We start from the raw sequence: 16,650 nt of genomic DNA, 5'->3' as shown, positions 1-16,650 counted from the left end.
TTTTGTTTTTATATACTGGGCAGGGATTTTTTGTGCTCTGTTAAATAAATTTTAAAAGGTGCATCGACTCCAAGTTCCCAGAAGGGGAAGTTGACAGCACTTATTTTAAAATGAATGTATTCAAACACTTTGACTACTTATATCCAGTTTTTGAAATGCATTTTTAGGAAAAAAGTCTGATATATGCATAAAGCTGTTCACCAATAGTTTGTTATCTCAATAATGGGAAAAGTGATAAATAAATAAGTACCCAACATAAGAGGTTAGTTATAGACGTATTGTAGGATACAATGCAACCATTTAAAGTAATGCTGTACTCTATTTCTTTACTTCATGTAGAAATATGTTCAGGATATATTTTTGAGTGACTACAAAGCAGATTGCAAATAGGATGCATAGAATGAGCTCAGCAATAGAAAATAATATGTACGCAAACAAGTATGCAAATATTTTTGCATTTATCTATGCAAAGACACCCACCTTATTTCAGCTCTTTATTCTGCAGCTAGACCTGAGCAGAAGCCACACTTGGTTTTCTGGGCATACACACTGAGTAAAAGCGCTGAGTAAACATGGGAACCAGAGAGTGTGTTTGGCTGCCTGTGTTGCCTGGCAATCCTCATTACTTTTGCCTCATCGATTCACCAATTCTCATATTAATTCATACATTTTTTTAATGAGGATACTTGACTCCTCGTTTTTACTCTCAGAAGTTGACTTTGCTTCTGAGTTGACTCAGACAAGAGAACACTTTTAAGTTCTCATCATCACATTTACAATCCACCCACATTGTCTTCTCTCTTCTCACAATGAACTGTTACTACATCCCTCTTGGGGAATTTTTTTCCACAAGGTCTCATGCTCTCTCTGTCACTTGCTTCAGATTGTTCTGGACATCTTTCATTTTTCTCGTAGGTTTAGTTTTCCTCTCTCTGTGGGAACCCTTTCCTTCCACAAGGGAATGTGCTCCAATGGATTCATCCGTCTCTAGAAATCTCAGTTCTGCAAAAATCCTCAGGAGTTATCTATCTCTGTCTCCACATCTTCACTTTTTATTTTCTTCAAACTTTTTCCAGTCACACTTTCATCCCCATCACAACAATCACAAATTTTAGCCAATGTTGTGCGTGAATAATCTCCATGGCTCATGCCATCCAATCACAGACAATCAGTTGGTCTTTCTCCGACTAAAACTTGCATCAACATTGTATCAGCATTGACCACTTCTGAGGCTTCGCCCTTTCTCAAACTCCTCCCTGCTTGGCTCTTAGGAGCACACACACACCTGGTTTTCTTCTCTTACTGGCTATTTCTTCTGTGCGTTTTCATGGCTTTGATACCTTTTCCCAATTTCTAGATAGTGACATGTCCCAGAGATCATTCCTCAGAGCTCTTCTGTCCTAGGAGATCATTTCCTAGGAGATCAATTCCAGGCTCAGAGTGTCTCTCCTGGCTGCAAGTTCCTAGACTGTTAGTGGATGACATTCTCCAGTTGTGTGAGATTTCTCCCTATCAGAATGTAGAGAGCTCAGAGTGATGCAGGTGAGACCCCTGGACCCTGGATTTCTGACAGCAATGCCTACTGGGGCAAGTGGAGTTAAACACACCTCTGCTCTTCCCTCCCTCCGTGTCTGTGAGAACTGCTTCTGTCTGGCTCAGCAGGGCTGCAGACAGGCAATAGACACGTATGCCACATCCCCAAACAAACTCTTTTTAAAAATAAACTCCTAGAAAGCCCATGCATGGTGTGCAGTTTTATTTCAGACAATAACATTCGCTACAATAAAAACCTTCTTATAAGTAAATATAACTTCTCTCTCCCTTTTTTATTTCAAATCTTTAATCACTGTGAGTCAAACTGAATTATTCATAATTCTTAAAACAACATAAGGTTTTGGCATGTTTGTGGTAATTTAAAGCAGCAATTTAGACGTTAAGGAAACACTTCTCTTTATTCTTCATTTCAGCGATAACTGAGCCATTAATCTCAGTTTGAGTTTATGTGACTGTTTAGTAGTCATGTTTTCCCATCCATTTACACATTTAATTCAACGTGTATTCTGTAATTTTTATTTTTTACTTTTCTTGGCTGGAAATATAGCCCTTGGGCAAAATAAAGAAAGTAATTACTTTTGTCAAAACATTACAAGACTAGCTCAGGGGTTATCCGGTAGATTTCATTAGAACTGTGTGTCTCTAATTCTGCCATTATTATGCTTATCCTGAGAGACCTTAGGAGATGAAGTTCATTCCTAATGGACCCACCATTATACTTCTAATTTTAACAGAAGGTCTTGGATATGAGTATTGTAAATTAGATATATTATATGACAAAAAGCAAAAGTGAAACACTCCCTTTTGATATATTGGTATTTAAATAACGAATTTTATCAAGGCATAAGGGGAAGATGACCACGGACACGTGATCATTAGGAACATGATCCATCTGAACTCAGCATGATGAAAATCCCAGCTTTAATGAGAAAATAGCGTTTAAAAAATCTCTTCAGAAAGGAGCTCAAACTGTGGTCATGTATTTAGATGTCTCTGTGGGTATAAACCTGTATATTACAGAGACCTCTGATTTCACCCTCTTTACACTTACTGTATTTGAAAGGGTTAAATTTGTTACTATAGAGGTTTAGACAAACTTTATAATGACTTTTTCATAGAGTGGCTTACCATATATGTATATTGTGGCTAAAAATTACCTAGTCCCCGTACAGAAGTAACTCAGAGCACAAATGAATGAACTATGATGCTTTTATATGAAGAAGGCTGACAAAGATGAAAAATAATACAGTATTACCATCAATATTGATATTAAATAAAAGTCTATCTTGGTAGAAAGTTGATTAAATTAGTCTCCTTCTATGTGAGAATGGGCAGTGGTTCATCTGGATTGGAACTGGCACACGTTCTGAATGTGTGACCTTTATGGCTTCAGGCACTCGGCCATTGCTGCCCTCTGAGGCTTCTGAGTATTTGATCCACCATAGGCAATCTCACAGAGTAGGGCCTCAGAACGACGACCCACTTTACAGCAAAGTAAATGGGAAATGGGTCTGGTGCTCCGGGATACAATGTTCTTATCACAGACTCCAGCAGCACAAAAACAGGTGCCTACTACAGCATTGAGATGACCTTTGCACAGGTGATGAGCTGACCAGAGATCAGACTTTACAAAAATGAGACATTATCCTCCAGGTTGAAGTAGACACTTTGGCAGGGTAGGTGCTAAGTCTCTAAGAGGAAGACACTGAGAAGCAGGAGTGGCCTCTCCTGTTGTTACTGCCAGTGACCTACTCGGCAAAGCTGTGATTCTTTTTCTTGAAACCCTGGGCTTGTGGTTTGGAGGTCCTCATTCTCAAAGGGAAAGACTTCTTCAAGGGAAGAGAAGCTGAAATTTTAGTCTACAACCTTGTCCTAAGGACCAGCAGGCAACAATAAAAGACACTATTCTTGCAGAGGTAATAAGCACCCCAAATCATCAGGAGGATGTAAGGCTATTGTCACATAGGGGCATGCAGGTCATGCACTTGGATGCTCCTCAGTGCTTAGTTTTCAAAACACCATGGCAAGTGGATGAGTGCAGCAGCCAAGGTCTAAAAAGCAGTGGTGACTAGCAGCTCACAGCTTCAGGGACCAGGGGGTGTGGGCCATGCTTCTAACTAAGTCAACAGGACCAGAAGAGGTGCTACTTGAGGGTCTACAATTGTTGGTGGAGGTGGGAGATGAAGAACATCTCATGGCCCTCAAAATAGCTGACTCCTGAGAACTGCAGGGTGTGCCCTAGAACGCTCCTTCTAAGTTTCTTCCTGGAAGCCACACTGGAATCTTGGAGGAGCTTCCAGAATATGAAAAAGTTTCTCCAAGTGATGCAAAAGGTGGTGCCTCAATGGGCCACCCATATGCCCTTGTATAGAATATTTGGTGTCCTGGAGACGAGAAGTTTTCTCTGGTGCACAGACTTCATTGCCAGCACCTTCGGATATTTTAGTCTCAGCTGAAAACAACAGCCTCTCCCAAGACCATGCTCCTTCCTGGAGGAGCTTCCTGCTATGGATGATCAATGGGAATTAAGAGGGACCTGCCATCTTGGTCCAATGTGGCCCACCTCTGAATGGCATTTTACACTGCAGCCCCAGTTTATGACCCAATGCACGTGACTGCCAAGCTCGTAGAGAGCCATTCAGATGACACAGTCACTTTTTGACCTTAGACACTCTGTCTCCACCAGCACCTAGTAGCACATCAGGAATTGTTCCCAAAAATATGTCAATCTTCACAGCCGATGGCATGACCTTTCTCCAGAACCCCTAGGGTCTGCATGATGAAGTCCCCACTGGGGCTGCCATCAAGTGTACATTGAATAATTCCTCATTGCTGGTGTCTCTAAAACCAGAACATGCCAGGACTTATGGCCCAAGGTTCTCTGTTCCTTAAACCTAACCCTGGGACAGCTCTGAGCTCCGCTCAATGCTGGTAGCCTTTGGCAGCTATATGAATTGAAGACAAGTGTTCAAGTGTGGACCGGAGTGCTTCTGGAACATGGACAGACCTAAGAGGCACTGTATTAGTCAAGGTTCTCCAGAGAAACTGAATCTATGGGAGAGAGAACGAGATGAATGAACACAAAACTCTGTGTGTGTGTGTGTGTGTATATATATATGTGTGTATATATATATATACATATATGGTCATGCAAATTTTTTAACCAAGATGGATTTTTATTTAATATCAATATTGATGGTAATAATATATTACTTTTCATCTTTGTCATTCTTCTTTGTATAAAAGCATCATAGTTCATTCATCTGTGCTCTGAATTATTTGTGGATAGGGACCAGGTAATTTTTAACCACAGTATACGTGTTTGGTAAGCCACTCTATGAAAAAGTCATTACAAAGTTTGTCTAAAACTCATATATATATATAAAATATATATATTTGCATATATTTACATAGACATACAGAGAGACAAAGAGAGATTGAGAGAGGATAGATTGATATTTATTGTATTTTAAGAAAACAGCTCAGTTTACTGGGCAGGCCAGTGGGCTAGCTATTTATTTAGGTGACAGTTGAAGTTACAGTCTTTAGTATGAAGACTGGAATCTTAGGCAGAATTTCTATAGTACAGTCTGAAGGCAGAATTTCCGCTAATTTTGGGGAACCTCATTGTTTGCTTTGAAGACTTTCAACTGTTTGGATGAGACCCACCCGTGCTATAGAAATCTGCATTACATTCTGCAGAGAATTTCTTTGTGCGGAGGAGCATTCCGTTATGAAGCTATAAACATTTAAGTATCATTTTCCCCAAGAACTAGCAGATATGTCCTCTAACAAGTAAATCAACAAGAATGCAAAATATATTGCTACTGGAAAAAACTATGGGAGCAAAAGAAAAGTGGAAGGCAGTATTCCAAAGAGATGCCTTCACACTACAATTTTTTAAAAAAGCACATATGTTTGTAAAACCTGGGAAAGCTTTACTTACTGCTTTTCTAGGAAGAGGTCTTGTACATTTTAACATAAAACCTCACAACTTATCTCACGTCGGCTCTTATCCCAATGAGCCAATTTAATGGTGATTCACGTTAGTGTCATCTTTGCTTTAGAACAAGAAGTTTGGCTTTATTTTTTTCTGACAGATTCAGGAACAAAGTCATTTTATGAATCAAAGTTACAATTCAGCAGTATTCCGCAGAAAAAATATATATAAAGGCATACAAAATAATATTTCTGTTGCACAAAGGTTAAGATGTAAATTATCAAGAATCATTCAGTATTAAAATATGTCCACATACACTGTGAAACGTAAGCTTTGGCTGGATAACTCCTGTCATCTTGTACAACACACCACCAGTTGTTTCATTAGACACAAATGAAGAACAACTGGACATTTATTATTCAACCCAGATCTTTGATGAGATTTGCTTCTTTACATACAGAAAAAATATATTGCATCCATTTTAGATTTATGCCTCAGTGCTGCTTTCTTTCAAGTGTACCAGAGCCCAGGGAAAATCATTAGACATATAAATTTACCCTGAAATATAGAGTGAAAAGCATGCACCACTGTAGAGAGGGAGTTGATGCAATATTTTTCTTAATCTAGGATTTTCTAGTTTTTCTTGAATATAGCTCCCAAAGGGAAATATACATGTCAAAACAAAGCAGATGGAAGTAAAAGAATTCACAGCGAGAGAGATTTAATTGCCAGGGGATTCAACACTGCTCTCAAACATGTTTACCAAAAGAGTATCAATGCCTGGGTAAGAAACACAGGTAAGAAATATTTAATGTTGCTCATGGAACAATAAAAGATACACAGGCCTGCCTTAATTCAGGTGAGCAAACTAACAAGAGGGCACATTTTTATTTACTTACATAAATCTTTATCTATTGCCATGTAAAGTTTACAAGATCCCAGAAAGAATATGGCACAATAGTTGTGGGAATGTGAGACTAGAGGGATGTTATACTTGCAAGGGGACTCAGATGTCCTGCAGGCCACGCTCCTGCTGGAGGCCCACATTTCATTATTGGATCTTGCCAGATGCCTGAATCTGAGCTTCACTACTGACATGGACACCATTTCGGTTTAGAATTGTATTTCCTAGACCTAAGACTTGAGATATAATTTTTAATTAATAGAAAAACATACTCCTTCTGCTATATGACAGATCTCCAAAGGTTTGAAACTGACTCACAAATGTTCCTTACTCCTTTGGCAGTGCCTTCTGGAAGCTCAATATCTCTAAATCCTAAACCTTTCTTCACAGGACATGATGTGGCACAACCTGTGATGTTCCGTCTGAACTCCCCTTTTCTGAAGGACTTGGTGCCCTTCTCTGAAGTACCTGCAGCAGGTATCTGTTAGCTGTCAAATCCTTCAGATATTGCCTGAACTGCCAAGAGCTGCCTTGTGAAAGCTGTTTACACCTGCTGTTAATCAATATGAAAACATAAAGGTCTGGCTATTATGGCAAACATAAAAAAATTCTAAAAGGTCGTTATAATAGTCTGACTTTCCTTGGGTTGTTATTTTTTCTGGGTAGCAGCTCAAATTTTTCTGCTACTTCCAGCAAACCTGGGCCACAAGTAGTTATGGGGTGATTTACAAAATATGGTGTCCTTAGAAACAAGAGATGAGTCAATAGCATAATTCGTATTAAATTTGGTCCATAAAGACCAAAGGGATAATTTTGTCTGTCATCCCAAACAAAAGTCAGATCAACCAAGATAGTGTACCACAAAATAATTGAAATAAAAGTTTTCAAGACACTGATACCAGGCAATATAAGTTGCTTTATGTTGTCACACAAATCAGATGGGCCATATGATTTTCCCAGGTAATGGTCTTGAGTGAGTCTCCAACCTGTGACAAAGGGAAGGAGAACCAGGCAAGGCTGAGGGTTTGCAGGACACAGTGCAGCTAAAATTCACAGGACAGAGTAATGGAGGGAGGGCTTCATGGAGAAAAAAAAATCTGGAGTTCTGCATAGCGATCCTTCAGCATCTTCAGTAGAATACTGAGCAGAACATTTGTGTGAGGAAAATTCCAAAAGCCAGAAAAAATAATCATCTGTAAAGTTCACTGGGGACAATATTTGATGCTTACATGGGGCTGCAAATGGTGTCTGTTCCCTTCAGTCAAATTTGAAAATAACTTAATTTAAGGAGCATTAGGTAGAGTATAAAAAATAGTCTTAGCTCAGTACTGGAAAATAATTATCTCTATACTATTTTTTCTCTGATTACACTTTAAAAATATTAAAGGACATACCCAGAGGATCACACTTATTGCAATCTTTAAGTGAATCTTACGATAAAGCTCAAAATTTTAATAGAAATACCAAAATATGCAGCAAACAACAAAGTAAAAATCACAACGATTGGCATGCAATCACAGATGACTAGGCATGCAAAGAAGCAGAAATACAATCCAGAAAGAGAAGAAAAGTTGACCAGTCAAAACAAATCCAAAATTCGCAAAGATGTAATTTACAACAAAAAGGAAATTAAAATATTATGATTTTTTCTCATTTATTTAAAAATACAGACATAAAAAAATATACAACAAAAAACCTAAGTCACAATTCAAGAGATAAAAACTAAAAAGTCTGATATGAAAATATGCTGGTTAGCATTTCTGAAAGATTAGATATTGAAGAGAAATATTGAATGTGAATAGACAGCAAAAGAAACTATGCCAAATAAGATGCAGATCAGAGAATTTTTTAAATAAAAAGAGCATTAGGGGGCAATGGGAAATCTTCAAGTGGCCTAACAGATGTGTATTTCTGTCCATTAAAAAGAGGAAGGAGAGATCATGGCGGACGGGAGGCAAGACTAGACTGCGGCTCTGGAGAGAGCCGCGAGCGGGGCTCATTGTAAACGTGAGCTCCAGATCCACTGCAAACACAAACCAGCAATGCCCAGAGGACCCACAGACCCTCTGAAGGAAGTGGGCTGCTCCTGCAGGGCGCGGGAGACCCCACAACTGTGAGCGTCGCGACTGCGGAAGTGGGAAAGGGAACCCCTCGTCTGAGGAACACACCCCCCAGTGGAGAAGGTGAAGGTCTGTTTGTGGGACAAGTTTCCCGCTTTACCTGGAGTTGGGTCCGTTTGGAGACCTGAGTGGAGGAAGCAGCAGCCAGGCCCTGGGAGCTGGCTGGGTCCCCGAGCAGCCCATTCCTGCTGGCACCACAGGGATCTAACGGGAGAGGAACAGGGAATAAAACTACACAGAGAGGCCGGGCGCGGTGGCTCAAGCCTGTAATCCCAGCACTTTGGGAGGCCGAGGCGGGCGGATCACAAGGTCAGGAGATCGAGACCATCCTGGAGAACACGGTGAAACCCCGTCTCCACTAAAATACAAAAACTAGCCGGGCGTGATGGCGGCGCCTATAGTCCCAGCTACTCGGGAGGCTGAGGCAGGAGAATGGCGGGAACCCGGGAGGCGGAGCTCGCAGTGAGCCAAGATCGCGCCACTGCACTCCAGCCTGGGCGACAGAGCGAGACTCCGTCTCAAAAAAAAAAAAAAGAAAAAACTACACAGAGAGAAAGAAGTCTGTAGCTGAACTTTGTAACAATTCCAACAGGGTGAGAAGTCTCCTGACCAGAACTCGGGGGAGAGAACAAATCTGATGCACAGTGAGTAAAACATATATATATATATATATATTCAAAATAATTTCAGTATTCTAAACTGCTTTGGGGAATTTTGAAAATTCAAACTCTTTTCATATTGTTGTAGTGATCATATAGATAAGTAGGTCACCAGCATCATCAGTAAAAATGCACATTGTTTAGGTAGGTTTCTGCCCAGTCCAGATCAAACTCCCTCTTAGACTTTCTATTAGCACCTTAAAGTGTATTTGCCATTTTGTAAGCTCCAGCAGATCTTATTTTGAGCTATTTACCAACCTTAGCACCTTATGCAACTTGGTAAGCCAACAGTGAAAGAAATATGTCACTTTGGAAAATGCATCTGAGGAGATTTCAAAAGATGCATGAAAAATGTAATGTAAAGATAAAAGTATTTAAAAATAAACTTTATCAACATAAGCTCCTTCAAGCTCAAGACACTTTTGTATGTTGTGATACCATTATTTAGTCTATTCGTAAAGAAATGAGGGTCCTGAGAATTTAACCAAGTCAATGCAGTCTTTTTCACATTATCATCTAAAGAAAAATGGGTGCCATTTAAATATTTTTTAAGAGTAGGAAACAAAGAGGCCAGAAGGAGCCACGTCAGAACTCTAAGATGGATGTCTAATGATTTCCCTCCAAAACTTCACCAAATTGCACCTGTTTAATGAGAGGAATGAGCAGAATCACTGTCTTGGTGGAGAAGGAATCTCTGGGGAAGCTTTCTGGCTTGTCTGTCTGTGAGAGCTTTGTCAAAACACTCTCATAATAAGCAGATGTTATCATTCTTTGGCCCTCCAGAAAATCAACAAGCAAAATGCCTTGTGCGTCCCCCAAAACTGTTGCCATGACCTCTGCTCTGGACCCATCCACTTTTGCTTTGGCTGAACCACTTCCACCTCCTGATAGCCAGTGCTTTGTGCTTTGTCTTCAGGATCTTACTGGTGAAGCCATGCTTCATATCCTATTACAGTTCTTGAAAGCTATGCTTCAGGGTCTTGATTTCACTTCTTTTAAATACCCATCAAAAGTTCTGCCCTCATCTGCAACTGATCTTGGCACAATGGTTTTTAGCACTCAAGCAAAGAGTTTAGCATACTTTAATTTTTAAAAGAATTGTGAAAGCTGAACTAATTGAGATGTCTATGATGTTGGCTATTGTTTGTGCTGTTAGTCATCTGTCCTATTCAGTTAGCATACAAACAAAATTAAGGTTCTCCTCACAAGTGAATAAAGTTTTCTTCACAAGACTGAAGACTGCTGCTTCAGTCTTCACCTTCAACAACATTTCATGCCTCCTTATAACAAGTTACCCATTTGTAAACGGCTGCTTTATTTGGGGCATTGTTTCCATAAACTTTTTGTAAACCATCAATGATTTCACCATTTCTCTACCCAAGTTTCACTATAAATTTGATGTTAGTTCCTGCTTCAGTTTTACCAGAATTCATATTACTCCCACAGGGGCTCTTTTTAAACTGATACCTTGTTTTTCTTAGTGCCTCAAACTAGATCTTTTTCACATATATCATAACAAGTTATTTCAAGTTTATTTTGAAAAAGTGTAAAATTCATGCATAGATTTTCATAACATTCATTTTCCAAAAGCTTTTTGAAGACTCCTTATATATGGTTTGGCTCAATTTAAAAAATTAAACATTTCAAGTTGTGTGTCTCAAATTATGAAACAAATGCATAGAACACAAAATAATTTGTTCCATGAAGTCAGTATGATCATAGCAACTCTGGAAAAATAATTTTGAAATATAAAGGAGAAAACAGAAAAGTGAACAACTGCAAATATGTTGGAATGTAGTTCAGTTTTTAAAAGGTGGATAAAGGCATTTAAATGAAGAGACTACTTATATGCAGAAAATTAGAGATAAACAAAAGATGTGTAGGAGAGAGGAAAAGAGGAAGGATATAAGAACAAAAATGAGGATAAAGAGAAGAAAGAATGGGGAGAGGAGGAGAAGAAAAAGCAAGGAAGGAGGGAAGAGAGAGAGAGGGGCAGAGAGAGACAGTGAGAGAGAAGAATATAGATAATTTTTGAAGAACACAAACGATGCTTGACAGCAGTTATTTCTATGGAGTAAAGTTGGGAATTAATGACAGGAAGAGTTGTATTCTTCTGTTCTGTTACACTGTTTTTTGTTTTTGTTTTTGTTTTTTGTTTTTTGTTTTTTGCTGTTTCTTAATTTTAGAAACCCAGCTTCAAATGATAGAAAAGTTTCTCAGAAATTTGGCTAAACGGTCAGATGCAGTGATTCATACCTGTAACCTCAGCACCTTGGGAAGTTGAGGCAGGCAGATCTCTTGAGGCCAGGAGTTCAAGACCAGCTTGGCCAACATGGTGAAATGCTGTCTCTACTAAAAATACAAAAAGGAAAAAAAAAGGTAGATGGGCACAGTGGCATGAGCCTGTAATTCCAGCTCCTCGAGAGACTGAGACAGGAGAATCGCTTGAACCCAGGAGGCGGACGTTGCAGTGAGCTGAGTCTCACTCTGTCACCGAGGCTAGAGTGTAGTGGCAGGATCTGGGCTCACTGCAACCTCTGCATCCTGGGTTCAACCAATTATTCTGCCTCAGTCTACCAAGTAGCTGGGATTACAGGCACACGCCACCATGCCCAGCTGATTTTTGTATTTTTAGTAGAGACAGGGTTTCACCGTGTTGACCAGGCTGGTCTTGAACTCCTGACCTTAAGTAATCCACACGCCTCGGCCTCCCAAAGGGTTGGGATTACAGGCATGAGCCACTATACCTGGCTATATGTGTGTATTTTCTATTTGTGTTTATATTTAAGATCATGGAATACTAAGTACAGGGGAAACAAATTAGGTAAGAAATTTTATTTATTCACTGAGCCAGTAAAATGCTATCACACTCACGTGTCACATTGTGATAGGTGCTGGAGAGAAAACAAAGGCTAATATAAGGTTTCCTATTGTAAAGGGATTGCACTCGTTTTGGGAGGAGAATTATCTCAGTGTTTTTCTATGTTTTCATTAGGGCCCTGTCTGATTCAGTCAGCTGTTCAGCTCACATTTCTCAATTTCCAAATACTTGGTTTCTGATGCTCAGTATCTTTTTCTTAATTATTTTCATAATTGAGATTTTATTGGTTGAGGATCAGTACATACGTTTCAATTTGTACACAATTCTTAACATATGTAACGAAATTCTAAAAAGCCATGTATTATAATTCTTTTTTAAAGTTATTCCAGTGACTTTCCAGCTTAAAATTTGGAAGCAAATTTTCCTTAAGAGGCTATCAAGTACCAGTATCTTCACATGTTGGTCAGCTGTTACATGTGGCCCACCAGTTCACAACTGAATAGCATGTACACTACATATTCAAATCTGTAATCTTTCACAGCACAGTAACGAAGTTATCAGGCAAACAGGACTACCACAACCAAAGATGTTACAGAGTGCACACAATTCTGACAGGGAGCGCCATGATCGAGGAGTGGTTTTCTTTAGGAAACAATTCTACTAAAAAACATGAGAATAGAAGTAAAATAAAATGTTCAAAACATTAAATGCAGGACTGACTCCACATTGCCATTTAATATGCTTTGTATTATAGGATATAAAAACTAACTCCCCATCTATGGAATGTTAAGCTGGCACCCGAGACAGTCAAAGCCTCCCATAATTCAATATCCCACACTATTTTCTGGTTGTATCAAAAAATAAACAACCAGCAAATGATTTCACCTCTTAAAAAAAAGCATTTACACTTAAAAAATGGAATGAGGTGGGATTCCCTCCTTCGTAAAAATGTTTCTAGAGCTACTAAAAAACTTGCATTTATAAAGTAGTTGATAAAAATATTCCTCTGGATTGTACAAGAAGGGAGACAGGGACCACTGGTAAGACATGGTATATGGTATTAATCAGATGTGGCTTCTTTCTCTCCTGCTTCATCAGAGGCTGCACTCTCCTCAGTTTTCGTTTCCCTGTTTACTGCAGGTAAATCTTCTTCAGTTTCTTGGTTAGCCACTTCGGCCTGTTTTCCCTTTGCTCCCCTTTTCCCTTTTGTTTGCACTTTTTTGTCTGATGATTTAGCCTTCGCTGCTGCCTTTTTCGGCTTCGCTTCCACTTTTGCAGGAGGTTTAGCTGACAACCGCGCCCATCTCCTTTTGGGCTCTTCCTTGGCGGCCCCTTTGGCGGAGCTGACCTTCCTCTTGGGCATCCTGGCAGCGGGGAAGGCGAGAGCCTTCGCGAAACTGGGCTGCCTGGCCGCTGCCACTCCTCCCGCCGCCTGAGCTGCTGAGCGATGCTCAGTATCTTAAGAATTGCTTGAGGAAAACGCTGTAAATAAAGCAAAACCCGTAAAATTTTGACGTATAAAAAGTAGATGAAGTATACATTTTATACTACATGTAATATAAAAAATAAGTAAAATCAAATCATATAAACCCAACATAATTGTACAATCCACAAATTTTCCTCAAACAATAAAGTCAGGGTATTTTTTCTCCCATGATGTTTTTGGAGCCTGACGTCCTAGAAGTTGCTATGCTGAAGACATCTGAAAACAATGCTACCATGTGCTGTCAACATCCAAATTTTCTTCAGTGTGATCAAGGGTACACACATTTGCTACAAAGGAAATTTAACTAAGGTAGAAAAACATCTGGCAAAGTGAAACTTCTAAGAATAAGGTGTTTTTAAAAATTTATTATTCAACATCCACTGTGCCCTCCCACAGCACCTTTCTTCCCTTAAACTTCAAGAAGATATAACTTTAAAGGAAGATATCGAGAATCAATTGCCAATTTAGAAGTATTCAATGACCCTAACTTCACATAATATTAAATTATTCATTCTATGGAAATAATATTTGCTTTTCTTTGGACATAATTGGTTTGTGTTTTACACATGTAATGAAGCTGTTTCTGACTTTTCCCATCTTCTATTTTTAATTCATAAGATTTCTACTTCACAGTTCCATAACCTTTAACATTTATTCATTCAATGAATATTTATTGCACGACTATCTACATTAAGCCAGGCACATTAAATAACTACATTAGGTGACAGTAACCAGATCAATAACATAATTACAGAGTATACAAAATTTAAAAATAGGCAGTAAGCTCTCTGTTAAAGCAGACAGAAACTAAGGATATTCTGCTGATGGAAGAGTGGGTAGAAAATTCCTACCTGAGAATATGACACTTAGTTGAGAACTAAAGGATGAGAAAATATTAACCATACAAAGAACTCAGAGTAGGATGTTTTGAGACAAGAAAACAGCAGCTCGAAAGGCACAGAAGTAATATGGTAGGCATCAGGGAAATAGGACTGAATATCTAAATTAAGGAGAGGAGGCCAAATATAAAACTTAAAAGAATTCTCGTTCAACAATTCTGGAGTTCAAATATTTTCCATTTCCCGGCTGGTAGCCATGGATAATGCATTTAGCCGTAGATAATTCATTTCAATTTCAGTTTCCTGACACATAACACAGGGTTGTCAAGAGCCTGTACCTCGTGCCTGTGCTGCGAAAAATTCAGGAGGTGATGCTTGTCACGTGCCTGCCACAAGGCTGAGCACGAGATAAGAAATCAGACTCCGTTGAGGTGAAGGAGAGCATAGGACGATCGCAGAAAGACAAGAAGTGACCCGATGGCACGGCACTGGGAGTTTAGTCAAATGGAGGAAGAGGTCCCTACGCAATTTCAAATGGAGGGATTTGATGGTCTAACTTTGGTTTCAAGATGACTCTGTTGGCACTGTGGACCATGGTCTAGACAGGAAGGTGATGAATGCAATATTCTGAGATGTATGGATGACTGTAAGAGAGGGGAAACTGAAAGAAACAAATCTTTAGGGGAGGCCTGACCTTTAGGGAGACTGTAGAAAAGAATAGTAGAAACTGAAGCAGAAGGTCATAAGTTGTGTCTGTACATACGGAAAATAACTTTGAATTTAGCTTTCGTAATAATATTAGAGGTTATTTTTTCATAACTGTTGTTTTCAGAGATGCAAAAAATTATCTTGCTAATTTTTAAAAAATTACAGATATCTGGGATAAATCACATGCTGAGAGAAAAAAATAGTGATTTTTCTTTCTTTTTTCTTTATCAAGCATATATAAGATAAACCTTAAAAAACATAAAACAAGCCTCTCAAATAACAACCTTAACTGTTTAAAATGATCTCCTTGACATTACCTATTTGCAAGTGACTTATTATTTGAGACAATGTCAACTGGAATATTTACAGTAACGCTTTAATTGATGTATTTAAAATGAAATAAGTTTTTTTTTTTGTTTTTTGTTTTTTGTTTTTAAGAAAAAGCATTATATAAATATTACCGGGAAGTGCAGGAATCCTTGGTTGTTAGCGTTCTGCCAATTGACTGATTTAGCCAAAAAAGAGAAGTGATTGAAGGAAAATAGCCGAGAGTTTACTTAGAGGCAGCGCGCCCTGCGAGGAGAGCGAGCTCGCAGCCCCCAAGAGCGCTGCGTTTTCTGCGTTGGGTGTTGATGACGTGGAACTAACTCTTCCTTGAAGTTTCCGCCTCTGCCTTAAGTCTCCACCTTCGTTCTTTGTCTAGTTTTACTGTTACTGCCTTAAGTCCTCTCCTTTTTCCTGCCTATTCCCCAACCCCGGCTTGTGGAACCCTCCTTTACTGTTAGTCAGTGCGCGTGCGTGGCAGGTTGGCCAGGCACTGCCCCTGCATTATCTCCTAGGAATTTCTTCTTTGCCATCTTCCCCTTATCAGCGTGCATCTGGCGACATTCCCACAGGTTACCTGCAGAGTGAGTGATCACTGGGCCTCTCAAGGGACATTCGTTCTTGCCTAGGTATTTCCCTTCCTCCCTGCTCATACCCAGCATGCACGTTTCAGGTGGTTCCTGGGTTACGAGGTTTTCCCTTTTCTCAGGGGTCACCCTCTCCTGCTCATGTGTGGCTGTCTGCCTAATCTAACACTAATAATACAATACATATAAAAATATATGTTTACAAGATTCTCAGTCAAAATGTTGAAGCGAAGACTCCGGATGTTTGAAGCTGTTCAAAGAAATTCAGAGCCCCCAAATAAAATCAAGTAAATGTAATACTTTTTCATATTTTAGTTCACAAATTAAGTCAGAGAGATGCAGGCTTACCTCCTATTTAAGGACTGTACTGTGAGACAGATCTCTATCCTCAGCCGGTGTGGGGAGGGCCACACTATGGCCTTTGTTTATAGCATCATATAAATAGCCATCAAGGTAGCCAGGGTTTTCTGTGAAATGTGGGGACTATAAAGATCACTTAGGACACAGCTCTGAGGATGATTGTGCCATGAGACATGGTGAACAGAAGAGAACGTCACAAAGTAGGTGATGTAGGAGTGCTTGAAGAAGCTGGACATGGCCATAAGGTTGTTCTGCCAGAAGCCAGCATGGAAGATTGCTCTAAGAAGGTTGGGGTGATGAAGGGAGATCAGTGATAACCTTGGTAAGAGCAATTTCTATGAAATGGCA

The sequence above is a fragment of the Mandrillus leucophaeus genome, unplaced genomic scaffold (genome assembly GCF_000951045.1).
Source record: "Mandrillus leucophaeus isolate KB7577 unplaced genomic scaffold, Mleu.le_1.0 Scaffold85, whole genome shotgun sequence".
NCBI classification, from domain to species: domain Eukaryota; kingdom Metazoa; phylum Chordata; class Mammalia; order Primates; family Cercopithecidae; genus Mandrillus; species Mandrillus leucophaeus.
The sequence above is the reverse complement of the archived record's forward strand: the minus strand, read 5'-3'. Positions refer to the sequence as shown.